Raw genomic sequence first — 15,557 nt, forward strand, 5'->3', positions numbered from 1 at the left:
TACAGACAGCTTCCGGGTTGACTGACAAAATTCTACTTCTTGACCTAAGCAGTTGTGTCAATGTTTTCACCTTAAAATAATTCACAAAGCTACATTTTATATATAATTTTCTGTGTCTGTATTCTCTTTCACAGGAAAAAGGCAAATATCACAATTGGTGTAAGTGCTTCCAAGGAGAAGTTTCTGAAAGTGAGAGGACTTAAATACGTTCCCTAGTCTGGAGGAGACGGTTAAGCTAGGAAATGGAAGCAGAGTTCCAGACAGAGGAAATGGTAGGAGCAAAGGCCCTGGGGTGGGGAAGGGCATTGATCAGCACAGTGCCTGCCATGGAACCTGGAGATGAATAGATCTTTCAATAAATGTTTATCACACAGGTGAATAACAGGTGGGACTGGGATTCCTTCACCAGGTGTGCTGCTGGCACAGTTTACCACAAACTCAGTTGCTTTAAACCACACAAATTTATTATCTTACACTTTTGTAGGAAAGTAGTTTAACACGATCTCACTAGGCTAAAATCAAGGTGTAAACAGCACTATGGGTTTTTTTTCTGGGAGCTCGAAGAGAGGATCTGTTTCCTGGCCTTTTCTGCCTTCTAGAGGCCACCCACATTCCTTGCTTGGGATGACCTTTTTCTGTCTTCAAAGCTAGCTGGAAGTGCTGTATGAGTTCTCACATCCCATCACTCTAACTTTCTCTAATGCCCCCACCTCTTCCACTCTTAGGGACCCTTGTGATTACATTGGGCCCAACTAGATAACCTGCCTATTTGAAAGTCAGTTGATTAGCAAATTTAACTCCTTCTGGAACCTTCCTTCCCCTTTGCCATGTAACATAACACATTCACAATTTCCAGGGATTAAGATGTGAATATTTTGGGGAGCCATTCTTCTGCCCACCACACTGAGTAAACATTTATTGAGCAACTATTGTGCACCAGGGTCTATTTGAGTGCTGAGAATATAGGAGAGAAAAAAAAAATAAAGTCTTTGTGATTAGGGGGCTTGCAACTCAGACTAGGAGACAGTGTATAAAGAGGTAGGCAAGTATACAAATAGTCCCTATTGATTTGAAATAAAAGTAGGGAGAAGAAGGAAGATAAAACCAGTTATGCCACTGCCTTCAAAGATATATTTGTTAATTTTCTGCTTACTAACAACTAGAACTGAAACCCAATGTCTCTGTTTATCTGACCCAAAACATTATTCTGTTTCTAGTTGGATTTTAGTATATTTTTAAAATCTAAAATTGAGTTAATTTTTTTTGCAAAAAATTAAAAGTCACCTTATGTTTATCTCTGGAATCCAATTTGGACTAATTTTTTTAAAAGATTCTAAAGCATTTCTAATATAAAACTTTTCTGCTCCAGTTTCCAGTGGAAATTTATTATTTGAGGACAGACTTTTAAACATGTCACCCTCTGCCAGCATGCCTCAGGGTAAAAGTATAATAAATAAAGCATATATTGAAATAGAATATTTCAAATAACTGGCAGCATCATTAAAACATCAAATTAAATGAAAAGAAAACAAACAGATTCTAGTTTCCTTATATAATCAGATATTCTTCATTAAGGGCTCTCAAGTGGATTGTAATACCAGCAATGCCAGCTGTAGCTTCCCAGTTAAGCACTTGTCTTACTGCTCCCCACCAGAAAAAAACAAAAAAATGAAGGAAAGGGAAAAAAAATCTGAGCCCCAACAGATATCCAAATGGTTTATCCAAGGTTTTATATGATCTCTGGAGTTGCAAATGTAGATTTTCAATCCAAATCCTAAATCAGGCCTTCATGAACACAGTCGACAACCATCAATATTTTCTGGCTTCTTCTAAGAGAAGTGCTTTGCATTCAGTGTCTAGAGTTCAGAGACTCATCTAGTTGCCCATGGTCTCAATGGCCCTCTTGGCATTTTTGGTGGGATAGTTCATGTATGCATGCCTGAATCTTTATTATTCCTGACACTTTATTCTCCTCCTGTACCCTGAATGAATGTCAGTGACTGTGTCAAACAAAAATGCCTCCAGATTATTTCCAAATTATCTCATGGAGTGGGAGTTACTACCCCATTTCCAACAGGAGGCCTTCTCAGCAGCCTGAGTCCCTAATGATTTCTCTTTGTCCCTGCAGCACTCGTAGCATGTTCAGTTCATGGGAGGCTGAGCATTATCACCAGGTGTAGGTGTACCTGGCTACCTGTGGGTAGGTGCTCCATCCAGCTCTGTGCTGGCACACCTGGCCCAGCTCTGAGTCTGGAGTAACATCTTAGCCAATGCCCCAAGAGGAACGAGGGAACTAAGGGCTTAGGGCACAGGCCAGAGATCAAAGGACTTTGGTTTAAATCTAGGCTTTGCTACTTCCTTGCTGTGTGACCTTGAGCAATTATTTTACCCTCTAAGCCTCAGCTTCTTCATTTAAAAGTACAGTAAAATACCCATTTTACCTCCAAGGTTATGTGAACAGTAAATGAAATAATATAAGTAAAGCACTTAGAACCATGTCTGGCACTTAGCAAACACTCACTAAAGACTGGCTGTCAGCTAGGCACAGTGACTCACACCTGTAATCTCAGCATTATGGGAGGCCAAGGCAGGCAGATCACTTGAGCTCAGGAGTTTGAGACCACCCTGAGCAACATAGCAAAACTTGTCTCTACAAAAAATACAAAAAGATAGCCAAGAGTGGTGGTAAATGCCTGTAGTCCCAGCTACTTGGGGGCTTAGGCAGGAGGACAGCATGAGCCTGGGAGGTCGAGGCTGCAGTGAGCCATGATCATGCCACTGCATTCCAGTCTGGGTGACAGAGCAAGATTCTGTCTCAAAAATTTAAAAAAAAAAAAAGGACTGGTTATCATCACTATTTTTATGGTCAGTGATTACGAAAATGAAACAGCACTTGAAAAGTGAAATCTTGGGCAATTTTCTGTTTATTTTGTATGTAGTAGATGCTAAATATGTTATTAAGAGGTGAGACGTGTAGGAGGTGACTGGGCCATAAGGACTCCACCCTCATGAGTGGGATTAGTGTCATTATAAAAGGGTGAGCCCCCTCTTGCTCTCTCTCTCACCCTGTTGCTTTCTGCCCTGGGATGATGCAGCAAGAAGGCCCTTGCCAGATGCTGGCACCTTCATATTGGACTTTCCAGCCCTCAGAACCATAAGCCAATAAATTCCATTCACTATAAATTACCCAGTCTCAGGTATTCTGTTATAGCAGCACAAAACAGACTAAGACATACATGAAACCAAAAGGATCATGTATCATTGGCCCAGGAAAAGAAGTTTACTGAAGAATGGCAACAGCACCTGGAGACATGTGATCGACACATGAGATTTCCATATGGTCCTCCACATCTCTGTCAGTGGCAACACTATCTTTTTTTCTCAAGCCTTTTTCTCAAGCCAAAGCCTGTGTCTCATCCTGAATTCTTCTCCTTCCACCTACCCGCCTACCCAAAAACAAACCCACCCATGAGCAAATGCCACCTCCCAAATATACTTTGAATCTATCAACTTTTCTCCTATTCCACTGCCACCACTCTTGTCCACCATCATTTTTCCCTAGAATTTTGCAGTATTTTTCTTGATTAATCTACTTTTGCTTCCTTAAAACCCATTTTTCTATAAGGCAGCCACAGTGACTCTTTAAAAATCACATCAGTCAGGCCGGGTTCAGTAGCTCACACCTGTAATCCCAGCACTTTGGGAAGCCGAGGCGGGCAGATCACCTGAGGTTAGAAGTTCGAGATCAGCCTGACCAACATGGAGAAATCCCATCTCTGCTAAAAAAAAAAAAAAAAGAAAAAAAAAAAAAATATATATATATACACACACACATATATATGTATGTATATGTGTATATATATGTGTGTGTATATATATATATGTATATATATGTATATATATGTATATATATATGTATATATATATATGTGTATATATATGTGTATATATATATATATATATATACACACACAGAAAGATTAGCTGGGCATGGTGGCGTGTACCTGTAGTCCCAGCTACTCAGGAGGCTGAGGAAGGAGAATCACTTGAATCTGGCAGGCGGAGGTTGCAGTGAGCCGACATCGCACCATTGCACTCCAGCCTGGGTAACGAGCAAAACTCTGTCTCCAAAAAAAAAAAAAAATCAGATCAGTCTCTTCATTCTACTTAGAAAACTTCCAGTTCCTTCCTCGTCACTGCATTTGGAATCTGAAGGCCCAATGTCATCTGGCTCCTATCTCCCTCTCTTGTCCTCATCATCACATCCTCCACCCCTAGGCTTACTTTGTTCTTCCCTTTGATCCTCAAACAAACTAAGCTCCTTCCCTCTTAAGGGTGCCTGTACTTGCCGTCGCTGTGGCTAGAAGGTTCTTCACCCAGACCTTTGCATGTCTGCCCCCTTGTATCACATGGCTGTCAACTCAGATGCCACCTTCTCAGACTGTCCTGTTCTCTGCTGTTTTCCCAGTACCCAGGGGATGCTTGGAACATAGTAACCACTGTACAGATGTTCATGGGAGAATGAATGAAGAGTCCAAACAACGGGACACAGCATTTTAGGAGATGACAACAACACTCTGAATAAGAAGTGACAAAGGTCACTCTTTCTATGAGGCTTTTCATCTAGTTCAGGGAGAGATTAATCTACCCTCTCAGTACTCCCAGCCAACTATGCCAGGGAAAACCAGAAAGCATGACTCAGAAAAGCAACGAGCTGACAGTGGTACTTCTTCAAGCAGAAGAACATCCATGCTAAATGCCTCAGATAGCTTTCTGACTTAAGCAACAACACTGTTGACAATAGCCAAAGAAAATGCTACAGCTCATACCAAAAGAGTATCTGCAGCTTGGGCTGACATTTCAACACAAATTAGATTATTTTGTCCTTCCTGGAAATGCATGATCTGGTCACATAATGGGACACTATTGAATTAGCAAGGTCCCTGGTTGTTCTGAAATGTATAGGAAGAGTGGTTGACTTTTAGAGGAAGCCTGTGTCTCAACGGAATCTGGCTTCTGCTGCCCAAACTCATTCCAAGCTCATCTGTCCCAGAAAAGTAATTAAATGACATTCCTGACAACTGGACAGAAACTCTTATCTCTTGGTCACCATATTATCTCTCCCAGGTAGAATTTCCTGGGATGCCTATTTGAGATCAGAGTGTTTCTCAGTGAATGTACATAATTGGCAATCAATCTGTTTATATTAATCCCAGTTCTAACTGATGGCATCCATATAGAGGTAATAATTGAAGACATTGAAGTGGAGTAGGTCACCATGGGAGGAAGAAATGTCAGAGAAGGAAGTTGAGGATGCATGGACAGGATGTGCAGGAGGCAGCAGAGACATCAAAAGAGGAGGCAAAAAGGGAGAGAACTGGGGTACCTTAAAGACATAGACCCCAGAAGCCCCAGCTGGTAATTGTTTTCCTAAATCTTCTCACTCCCACCAGAACATACACTCTTTAAAAGCCAGGAGAATACTTCATTCACCTTTCTGTCTTTTCCTACCCAGAAACTAGCTCTGGGCCTAATGAATGAATCAGAAACCTGAAGAATAGAGATCAAGACTTAACATTTTCAGAATTTCAGATTGTAACAGCTCAGTTCAATACCCAGCAGAAAATAAAATGCATGGAAATAATCAGTGTGCAGCTGCCACATGGGCTGTTCAGCTTTGGGGGTCCTGCAACTAGAATGGCAGAAGGGTGAGCAACTTGTCACGGTTTGCCTGGGACTGACCTGGTTTTAAAATTGAAAGCTCCATGTCCCAGGAACCTCTCAATCACCCTCAACAGAGCTTTCAGCAAGTATTGTTGAATGATTGAAAGATGTGACTACTTCAGGAGGCTGTTGAAGAATCAAAGAAACTATGCCTATAAAAATGCTTTGAAAATTCTAAACTGTATCCAATTGGAAGGTATTACCCAATATCAAGTACAATTATTGTGGGGGTTTGTGCTGATTGACAAAGAGGAGCAGCACCTGTGTCTTACTTTGAGCACCAAATGCACGTGTCCACTGGTCCTTGGGACCCTTGCTATGGCTGATTTACAGAATAGCAGAGTCCCGGAAGGGAGAGAGGAAGGTGGGAGGGTGCAGGCTGTGGTCCTGGGACAAGCAAAATTGACTGACCCCCACCCATGTCATACTCTTAGCCTAGGGCTCATCATCTCAGTGTCATGATTCACAGATCAAATAATGAACTCACACTGCCATCAAGTCCCTCCCCTGCTAGGAGGTAGAGAGGAGAGTAGAAGTAACCTAGGGCTGTGTATGCCTAGTCAAATGAAATGATCTTCTCCCAACATTCCCAAGCCTCAGTCCATGCCCACCACAGGGATCCCCTCTGCTAGCACCATTTCTTTACCTAGATAAGAAGTAGGTATGGAAATAGGAGAAGACACAGGAAAATAAGTTGGTTTACATAATGGAGCTGGGTGAATGGACAGCAGTAAGAGAGAGCTTGGTCAACTTAGGGAGCAGCCAGTGGAGCAAGGGTGGGGTTTTTATAAAGAGCAAGGGGCATATTTTTAAGATTTAATGTAGGTGCCCCTTGCTGCCCCTTAATAAAAAAAATAAAAAATAAAAAATAAACTCATCTGCAATATTTTACTCTTTGAGGTCTTTGGATTCAAAACTTTCCTCCTTTTGAATGTGCCAAACCAGCTTTAAGTGTCATGAAACAAGGCCCAGTTTGATTTGAGCAACATTTTCATTATACCTGGCCAGTGAGAGAGGGAGCCGAAATTCATCCCCAAGAGGTGACAAGAGAAGCCTGCAGCTGAAATGACAGAGAGCAAGAGAGGACTGAAACACTGGCTCTGCCATGTTTAAGGCAGAAGAGGAAGAGGAGCAGGGGATAGAGACTGAGAAAGCATCCCAGCCTCAACTACGGAGCAAGGAGCATGTCACCTTGAGAATGTCCAAATTGTCTTTTTCAGGGAACATACTGTGGGCATGTGTGTGTCTACCAAATCTAATTCCAGTTTTGGTTTCTTCCATCTGTAAACTCTTTGAGCATGCTTGTGTAGACACAGAAATTGCCTGAAAGCCATCAGCAGGCCTAACAGCAGGGCCTCTCATCGATAACATAATAGCTGAAATTCTCAGTGCCTTTGTGTTCCGTGGCATTCCAAAGGCTCCAAACACATTATCTTACTGATTCTGACTGTAACTCAACAAAGGAGGCTGATAGGATCATCCCCATTCAGCTGATGAAAAACATAAACCAAAAAAGAAATCAGCCTGAAGTGACCCAGCTGGCCCAGGCAAAGCTGATACTAAACCCCAGCCTCCTGGTGGCCCCTTTCTGCAAATCAATGGCTCCTGTTTCCAGACAGATGAAACAGAGACAAAGGCTACAGCCATGGGCCTGGGAATCTGGCTGTGTGCTTGGAGCCAGCCGACCTCAGCTTAAGACTGACTTGATTCTGGACATGAGTAAGGTGCTGTTCCAAGCAGGCCTTGTGGGCTTGGAAATACAGGCTTGGGGCTTGATTTCCCCTGGTGGCTTAATCAGAAATTTGCTTCAACTCTTTTTACTGCAGGCTTTGTGAGTGTCAAGGTTGGAATCTAGACATTCAGAGGGTTTCTTGTGAACTGTCAGCAGGGTCCTTTGGACCTTTCTGTGAAAAGGCCCAAAATACCCTCCCAAAATACCCAAATTTCCTCAGGGACTCAGGACAATCAAAAGGGTGACAACCAGCCAACTGAGAAGTCCTGATGAAAACCGCTAGGTCACATTTTTCTATAAGCATTGTCACCTACTTGAAAGTCTGAGTCATTCTGCCATTCCCAGGGGGGAGGATGAGTCACAGTGATGAGACGGAGACTTTTTTTCCTCTAACCTAGTTCTCTAACCTTTTGCATAAAAACTCATTGGCCTGCCCTGCTCCTAAAATATCCAGATCAGTTGTATAAGATCCAGCATCATGACTGTTCATGCAAGGTCACTGCTTGCGTTTACTGAATTGGAGTCTTTTATTACTCAGAATGAATGTTCTTATTAAAAAAAAAAAACAAAAAAATCTCAACCCAAGTTATAATAGCAAAAATAATTTTATATCCTCCCACAGAGCTGGGAAACTTAAGCTCAATTATGGAGGAATTGGGCTTGGGAACCAGAATCGAAAATGACTAGTTTAGTTTCCAAGTCCAAACTAAGCAAAGAACTGGGAAAAAGAATAGGAAAAAATGAATGGGATTTAAGACTGTCTATCATTTCCAGAAAACAAGTTACCTAAGTGATTTAGGCAAAGGTTGTGCTTTCTTAAGTTTTATTTTTAATTGAAGATGGCTTTTGGAATTTGTTGATGCTGTTAAGATAAGAAACCCCAAATTTTCTTTTTTATTAAGCCCGAACACTAACTGAAAGAGGAGTCAGTAAGCCTAACGGAAAATAGAGAAGACCTTCTCCACACAGGTCTTTCTGAGTCACCTAATGCTTTAACAACATTCATTTAATTTGGGAAATTCATTCAAGGTACTGCTTGGAGAGTCCTTAGCAGCTTGGTGACCACGGACTGCATCCATTCCTCAATACCAACAGCCTTGAGCCATCTGTGTTGAATTTTCAGAGTTCAAGATGGCATCCAAAATTCTGTAAGAAGAATATCTAAGCCCTTAATATGTTTGTAAAATATCTCTTGTCTATTTTTTTGTTTTCAGACAGAGGCTTGCTCTGTCACCCAGGCTGGAGTGCAGTGGCACAATCATGGCTCTCTGTAGCCTCCACCTCCAGGACATAGGCAATCCTCCCACCTCAGCCTCCCAAGTAGCTGGGATCGCAGGTGCATGCCACCACTTCTGGATCATTTTTTTATTATTTGTAGAGATGGTGTGGGGTGGGGGGATCTCTCTATGTTGCTCAGGCTGGTCTCCAACTCCTGGGCTCAAGCAATCCTCCTACCTCAGCCTCCCAAAGTGTTGGGATTACAGGTGTGAGCCACTGTGCTCACACAGCCTGTTCTTTCAATAAGGACAGGACAGGGAAAGGAACCAAGAGAGTATCTGTGTAATTCTAATTTAAAACCTTCCCATTTGGAAAGGAGGCATTGTTCACCTGCCCTGGATTATCTGGATTAGAAGGCTATGTTGATTGTATGTGCCAGATTTTGCTATAGTAACAAACATTCCCACTATCTCAATGATTTCAATGACATTTATTTCTTGCTCAGGAACAGTGAGGGCTGTTGATTAGCTGTGGCTCTGCTGAGCTCAGCTGGGCTTTGCTGCGATTAGCTTGGCTCAGCAACTTGTGTCCTCTCATTTCTCTTCTCCTTCCTAGGCTGAAGGAGCCTCATGTCCTCGTGGAAAAGAGCAAATGCTGGAGAAGACAAGTGGAAATGTGTGATGCCTTCAAAAGGCTCTGCATAGAACTAACACACAGTCACTTCTGCTCACATTCATTGGCCAAAACAAGTCCAATGGCCAAGACCAAGGACAATGAGACAGAAACGTACAATGTAGAGAGTGGGAGAGAGTGAATAAAGTTGGGTACCATCTTTCTGATTTACCAGTCTGCCCTCTTGGTCACAAATATTGACCTTCCTCCTACCAGAAAATGATGTCTACCTCCCCTTCCAAAAACACTCCAAAGTCTCATTCAATCACAGCATCAGGCTTAAAGCCAAGCATCTCATGATATACCAGATTTGGATGTGACTCCTCTTATTTTAGAGACCTATGAACTAAAGACAAGTTATTAACACTCACTCCCCACCCACACACAATTCAAGGACAAAATAGCTGCAGCAAACACCTCCAGTCAGAAGGGGAACAATGGGAGATGTGCAGCGCTCAGCGGCTGCGATGGTTAATTTGATGCATCAATGTGGCTGGGGCACAGTGCCTAGATCTGTTTGGCCAAACACTATTCTGGACATTTCTGTGAAGGTATTTTTTGGGAGAGATTAGTATTTAAACTAGTGGACTTTGGGCAAAGTAGATTATCTTTCATAATATGGGTGGGCCTCATCTAATCAGGTTAAGGCCTTAATTGCACACATACTGACTTCACCTAAGCCAGGAAGAAATGCTGCCTGCAGCCTGCCTTTGGACTTGAACCGCAGCTCTTCCCTGGGTCTTCAGCCAGACAGCCTACCCTGCCCAACGTTAGATTTGCCAACTCTACAATCTTGTAAGCCAGTTCCTGTAAACAAACAAACGTATCCTGTTGGTTCTGTTTCTCTGGAGCACCCTAATACAATAGTTCACTGCAATTCTGAAATTACTCTCAGCAATCATTGAGAGGCCCCACACTGAGGGTCAGGAATGCTTCGTGATTGCACCTGTATTATGCTTGATGGGAGTAGTTGCCCCATCATGGTTCTCCCTGGCTCCTGATGGTTGATTACATGCTGGGAAGCCCTTCCTTTCCCATGATCCTACACTGGAGAATATGTCTGTCTTGGTGGCTGGGCAGCTTTCTCAGCTTCTTCAAGCCCGTAAAAACTGGAGGCCCAAGGGTTGTTTTTTGTCTTGATATAATCAGTGTCTTTTATTCCAGGCTGGCAGCACTTTGTGCAATACAGATCTCTCAGAAACTTTGGTTTTTGTTACTGTTTTTTAATCAATTTGACTTCAGGAAGCTCCATGGGCCAACAGCAACACCCACACATTTTTTTTTCCAGACCCCTCCTTCTATAGATTTAATTACAGGTGCTTTCAACTTATTGTGCCTTGGCGGGTCCACCTTAGGATTCTTTAACTCGAAATAATTGTGCAAATGCAAGGATTTAAAGAGGGGAAGTTGGAACTAGAGTTCACAACCAATGGATGATGACCAAGCTCTTCTTTTGGTGTTTGTTCTAGGGCTGTGTCTTCATCTGAAAATGTTTTACTGGCTAGAGATATATCCTTTAACCTTACAAGTCTGGGAATTTCTGGATTCCCCCTTGTCCTTTTCATCCCTAGATGGAAGAAGGGCATTGTCAGAGAAGCCCTAAATTGAGTCCTGAAGAATAGGTAGGAGTTAAGCCGCTGAAGCAGGCAGGAGACAGGCATCCTAGCAGGGGGACCTCCAGGCAAGTGAAGGCCCTATGACATGAAGGAGTCAGCCAAGCTGGGCACATCAGAACAGAGGCTCTGGAGGAAGCTGTGGCTGAGAGTCTGCAGAGGTTTCCCAAAAGGAGCCTTGAATGTCATGCGTCAGAGTGTGAGCTTTATCCACAGGGCATTTAAAGCTCATTTTAGGCAGTTATTTTGTACGTTCAGACACAACTCAACACAGCCTCCCTTTCTTTTACATGATGTGAATGTACAAGGTAGAGCCATGTCTCATCACAGCTTTACAAGGCCTTATAATTCTGTTTTTAAATCTTTAAAACAAAGCACATGGAACTGGCTGGAAAGGCCGATCTGCTGTCATACGCAGCGAGAAAGGACAACCTTTCATGCGAAGGGAAGCAAACCGAGGCCCCCAGGGTGGCCGGCTGCTCATTTTTATGTTTTCCAAAGACAAGGCTTTACTCTAAAAGCTTCCCTCTTCCTTAGGCGTTGCCATGAGCCCAGGGCTCAGACCAGCAGCCCAGGCAGCTGCTCACCATCTTACAGAATAATAAATCTCGAGACAGAATCTCCAAGCAATCGCCACAACTTTTCGGTTCTGACTTGAGTGTCAGTAACTTGCTGTTTCTAACTCATCCCGGGGATAAGAAACTGTGTGAGACAGTGGGATTCTCTGGTTTCTTTCATTTCTTCGTGTTTCTTCTTCCACTTTCTGCCTACAAGCCTAGGGGAGCACAGCCTTCCTTCCCACTCCAGGCCTCAGCACAACAGAACTGGCCCGACAAGATTCTAGCCACAAACACAGACCGGGCACAGGGATGAGGCCAGATCCAGAGGCCTGCGAACCTGGGTTCTGGCCTCAGCTCTGCCACCTATCTGCTGTGTTTCCCATGGAAACTCACTCAGCCTCTCTGGAGGAAAATGAGGGGAATGGACTTCATGACCCCTGAAGATGCTGAGACTCTCCAAGTCTATTTCTTTCATCATCTTTCCACCAACGTCCACTCAGAGTTCTTAACCTAGAGAGTGGCCCAGAAACACCTGTGGAGCTTGGAGAAAAGAGACATACATACTAAACGCCCCCCCTCCCCAGGTTCTGCTTTGTATTTTTAAAGAGCATCTCCTGATACCTGAGATCTCAACCCAGGGGAACAGTGTGGAGGCACCGGCACACTGGTGTGACTGGAAACGTGGGCTTGAATTAGCAAGAACTTGAACTAGAATATGATAGGATGACTCCGAGAAGCCAGTGAAAGAACGGTAGTGACCTTCCTTGTACAGCTGCAACCACATACGCAATAGCATATGAAAATTCTAATGGTGAAAAGGAATACCTATCCCAGACAACAGACAGCTCAGCACCAGCCTGGCATCCATACTGAAAACGGTATAAGACTCCCGAATCCTAATCGCCAGCTTTTCGGGAGAAGTGCTATTAGCTTGTGTGTAGCAGTTGTTGCCTACTTAGCATAAGTTGCCTACTTAGCATAATTTACATAATGTAAGTTATTGTCTTAACTGAAAAACAATAACAATTTTCTCTTCTCTTACCCTGGAATGACATCCACACATGTTCCAAGACTCGACCTTTGACTGTGTAACAATAGCACTGTCACAAAAATGGAATTCAAGTGCCCCCGGTTGTGAAATTAAATGTTATTTCACACCCGGTTTGTCAAGATGTTGTCTTTTAAGAGAAGGTGTAAAAATATAACTGCTAACTCTGTTTAATTTTATTGATAAAGAATTCTGTCCTCAGAGTTTTCCTTTACTTTTATCAAGTAATACAGAGTGTTTATTTCATCAATGTGTTTTGCTTTAGTAATTCCCTTGTTTTTATTTCATCAAGTAAAAAATTAAAATAGGTACTACCACCCTCAGGAAGTGAAACTTGTACCGGAATCACTGAGTTGTCTGTATTTCTTTTCATTACTGGCCTCCCGCCCATCCTCCCAAAAGGAGAAATAGTAAGAACTGATAATAATGAAGTCCTAAATTCTGCCCACAAGAATGCAGGGAACAAGACCGCTGAGTGAGACTGAGTGGCAGATGTCAGTGATTTAATTTCACTTTCTTAACTTGCTTTTTTGAAAAACATCTTCATGCGTGACCTGGAGGAGAGGAAAGGCACAATGAAAACAGACAGCAACAAAGGACCAGCTGTGAGTTTTTTTAAATACATACATACATGGTTGGCAGTAAGAAACTTCCAGCTTTAACAGTGAAGAGGAAAATTCAGTGGCATTTGACATGATCAGTCTCAATGCCTAGAGCAGGCAGGCATCTGGTCCCTGGCTTTCTCATTAGTCGGGTTTTCTGGAAAGCTGAAATGATGGGAGAAGCACAGAACTCAGTTCATCCCAGCGCTATGGAAAGAGACCCAGAATGAGAGTGAGGGGACGATTGTTCAAGACCTACGTCTTCCACCAACTGACCGTGTGGCTGTTTTTCTGAGTGTCAGGAAAACAAACCCATTAACAGCATGCAAGGGACAAGCAAGCTAGTAACAAGACAATCTGCGATGACCACGAAGCTACTCAGAGTTCATTGTACCTCCACACCCTTTATAAAAGAATCTCAGCATACGAATATTGAACCTAAGGAAGCCCATCCCCACCCCGCAAGTTTGAACCAGAAGACTTCTGAAAAGGGCAAACAACACTCCCCATGTGAGTTCAAACATGTCCACACATTCTTGGAGACTTCCCCCATGAGGAAGTAGAGTCTAATTCTCCTCCCCCTGAATATGGGCAGGCTTTAGTGACTTGTTTGCAATGAATAGAATGTGTTTTGGAGTGATGCTCTGTGGCTTCCAAGACTAGGTCATATCAGCGGATACAGTGTCTGCCTGGTTCTCTCTCAAGACGTTTATCATGGGAGCCTACTATGCTGTGTGGAAGACCGGGCCACTTGGAGAGGCCACATGTAGGTGTTCCCGCTGAAGGAGGTTTGGGCAGTAGCATCTTGGATTGCTTTGTAGCTTAAGGAAAGTTTGGCAAGGCCACTGGGGAGTCCTCCAGCCAAAATTACCCATCATAGGAGTCCTGCATTCCCCCAAATGTAGGAGCACACTGGCCTTAGCATCTCTGTTGTGTCTCATTGGCTGAGAGCAGCCAATGGTGGGCCTGGCTTCAGTGCAAACACGGTAATGAATTCTAGGGCATGAGCAGCTTCTGGTTACACATGCACTCAACTCAACTGGAGCAAGGGCAGGCCTGTTATCAGAACCATGGTAACCCTTCAATCTGTGAGCTGCAAATAACCAGTGCTTGGTTATGATTGCTACAGATCCACAGTGGAAATGGGAGCATTCAGAGCCATTGTGAGAAGGGGTACAAGTACAGGTTTGTCACATAAGTCAACTTGTGTCATGCGGATTTGTGCTACAGATTATTTCGTCACCCAGGTATTAAGCTTAGTACCCATTAGTTATTATTCCTGATCCTCTCCCTCCTCCTCACCCTCTAAAATGCTCTCTATGTATTATAAACACTGCAGAGACAGGTGCTATCATTCCTATTTTATAGATGAGGAAATTGAGGCTTAAGGAGTCACTTGTTCCAGGCTATAAGGAGAGTAAGTGATTAAGTTTGACTTTTGACGATCTGGCTCCTGAGCTCCTGTTCTTCCCTACTGTGCTGTTGGCCTTGATAGATTAGAAAGAGAGCCAGTCAGGCAGTCAGCAGCAAGTTAACACAGGAGTGCACAGGCACACATGCACACACACAGGCACACATGCACACAGACACACACACGGGCACACATGTGCACACACACAGGCACACATGCACACACACGTATGCACACATGCACATAGGGGCATGCACACACATGTATGCACACATGCATACATGGGCACACATGCACACACACGTATGCACACACACACAAGAGGCTCCTCAGAGGCAGACGGCTCAGGGCATCACCTTCCCTGCTATTTCTCCAGACTTGAACACAAGTACGGGTGGCTGCAGGATGCCAGTGAGAAGTATGATCCACAGAAGAAAAGGAGCCCAGAAGAGGCTCTTGGCAAAGGCCCAGCTGGAGAAGAAGCTGTGGCCCTCCTTGACCCCCACGGGGCTTCTTTCTGCTCTGTTAGTACAGTTCTCTGCGCTGTCGGCAATGGCACTGACATTGTTGTGCAGTGGAGAACAGTATGACTCAGTGCCCTCCGAAGCCCCGTGGCTAACAGCTGAGCCAGCTCTGCAAGGGAAAAAGCCAGGGGCCAGGAACGGTGTACATTGATCGTGCTACACTAGTGCGGCTCAAAAGTCAATATCTGCTTGACATGCTGCAGAGTCCTCAAGCGCACTGGGAGTCCACCTCCTCAAAAAACGTGCTTTCCCTTTTCTTCTAGATGATGAAGTGCAGAAATAAAATAAGATGAGACACTGGTGGACCCAGCAATATATCAAGCTCTTAATTTACTTCCGAGTAGTAGTATTTTTTTGAATCCTTTTGTAAGAATTTTAGAGCATGAATGTTCAGGCAGGGAGCTAAGATTCGCAGTGTATCTGCCAAGCACTCTATACCATGCTAAAGTCCTC

Source organism: Symphalangus syndactylus, chromosome 2 (assembly GCF_028878055.3).
Source record: "Symphalangus syndactylus isolate Jambi chromosome 2, NHGRI_mSymSyn1-v2.1_pri, whole genome shotgun sequence".
Taxonomy (NCBI): domain Eukaryota; kingdom Metazoa; phylum Chordata; class Mammalia; order Primates; family Hylobatidae; genus Symphalangus; species Symphalangus syndactylus.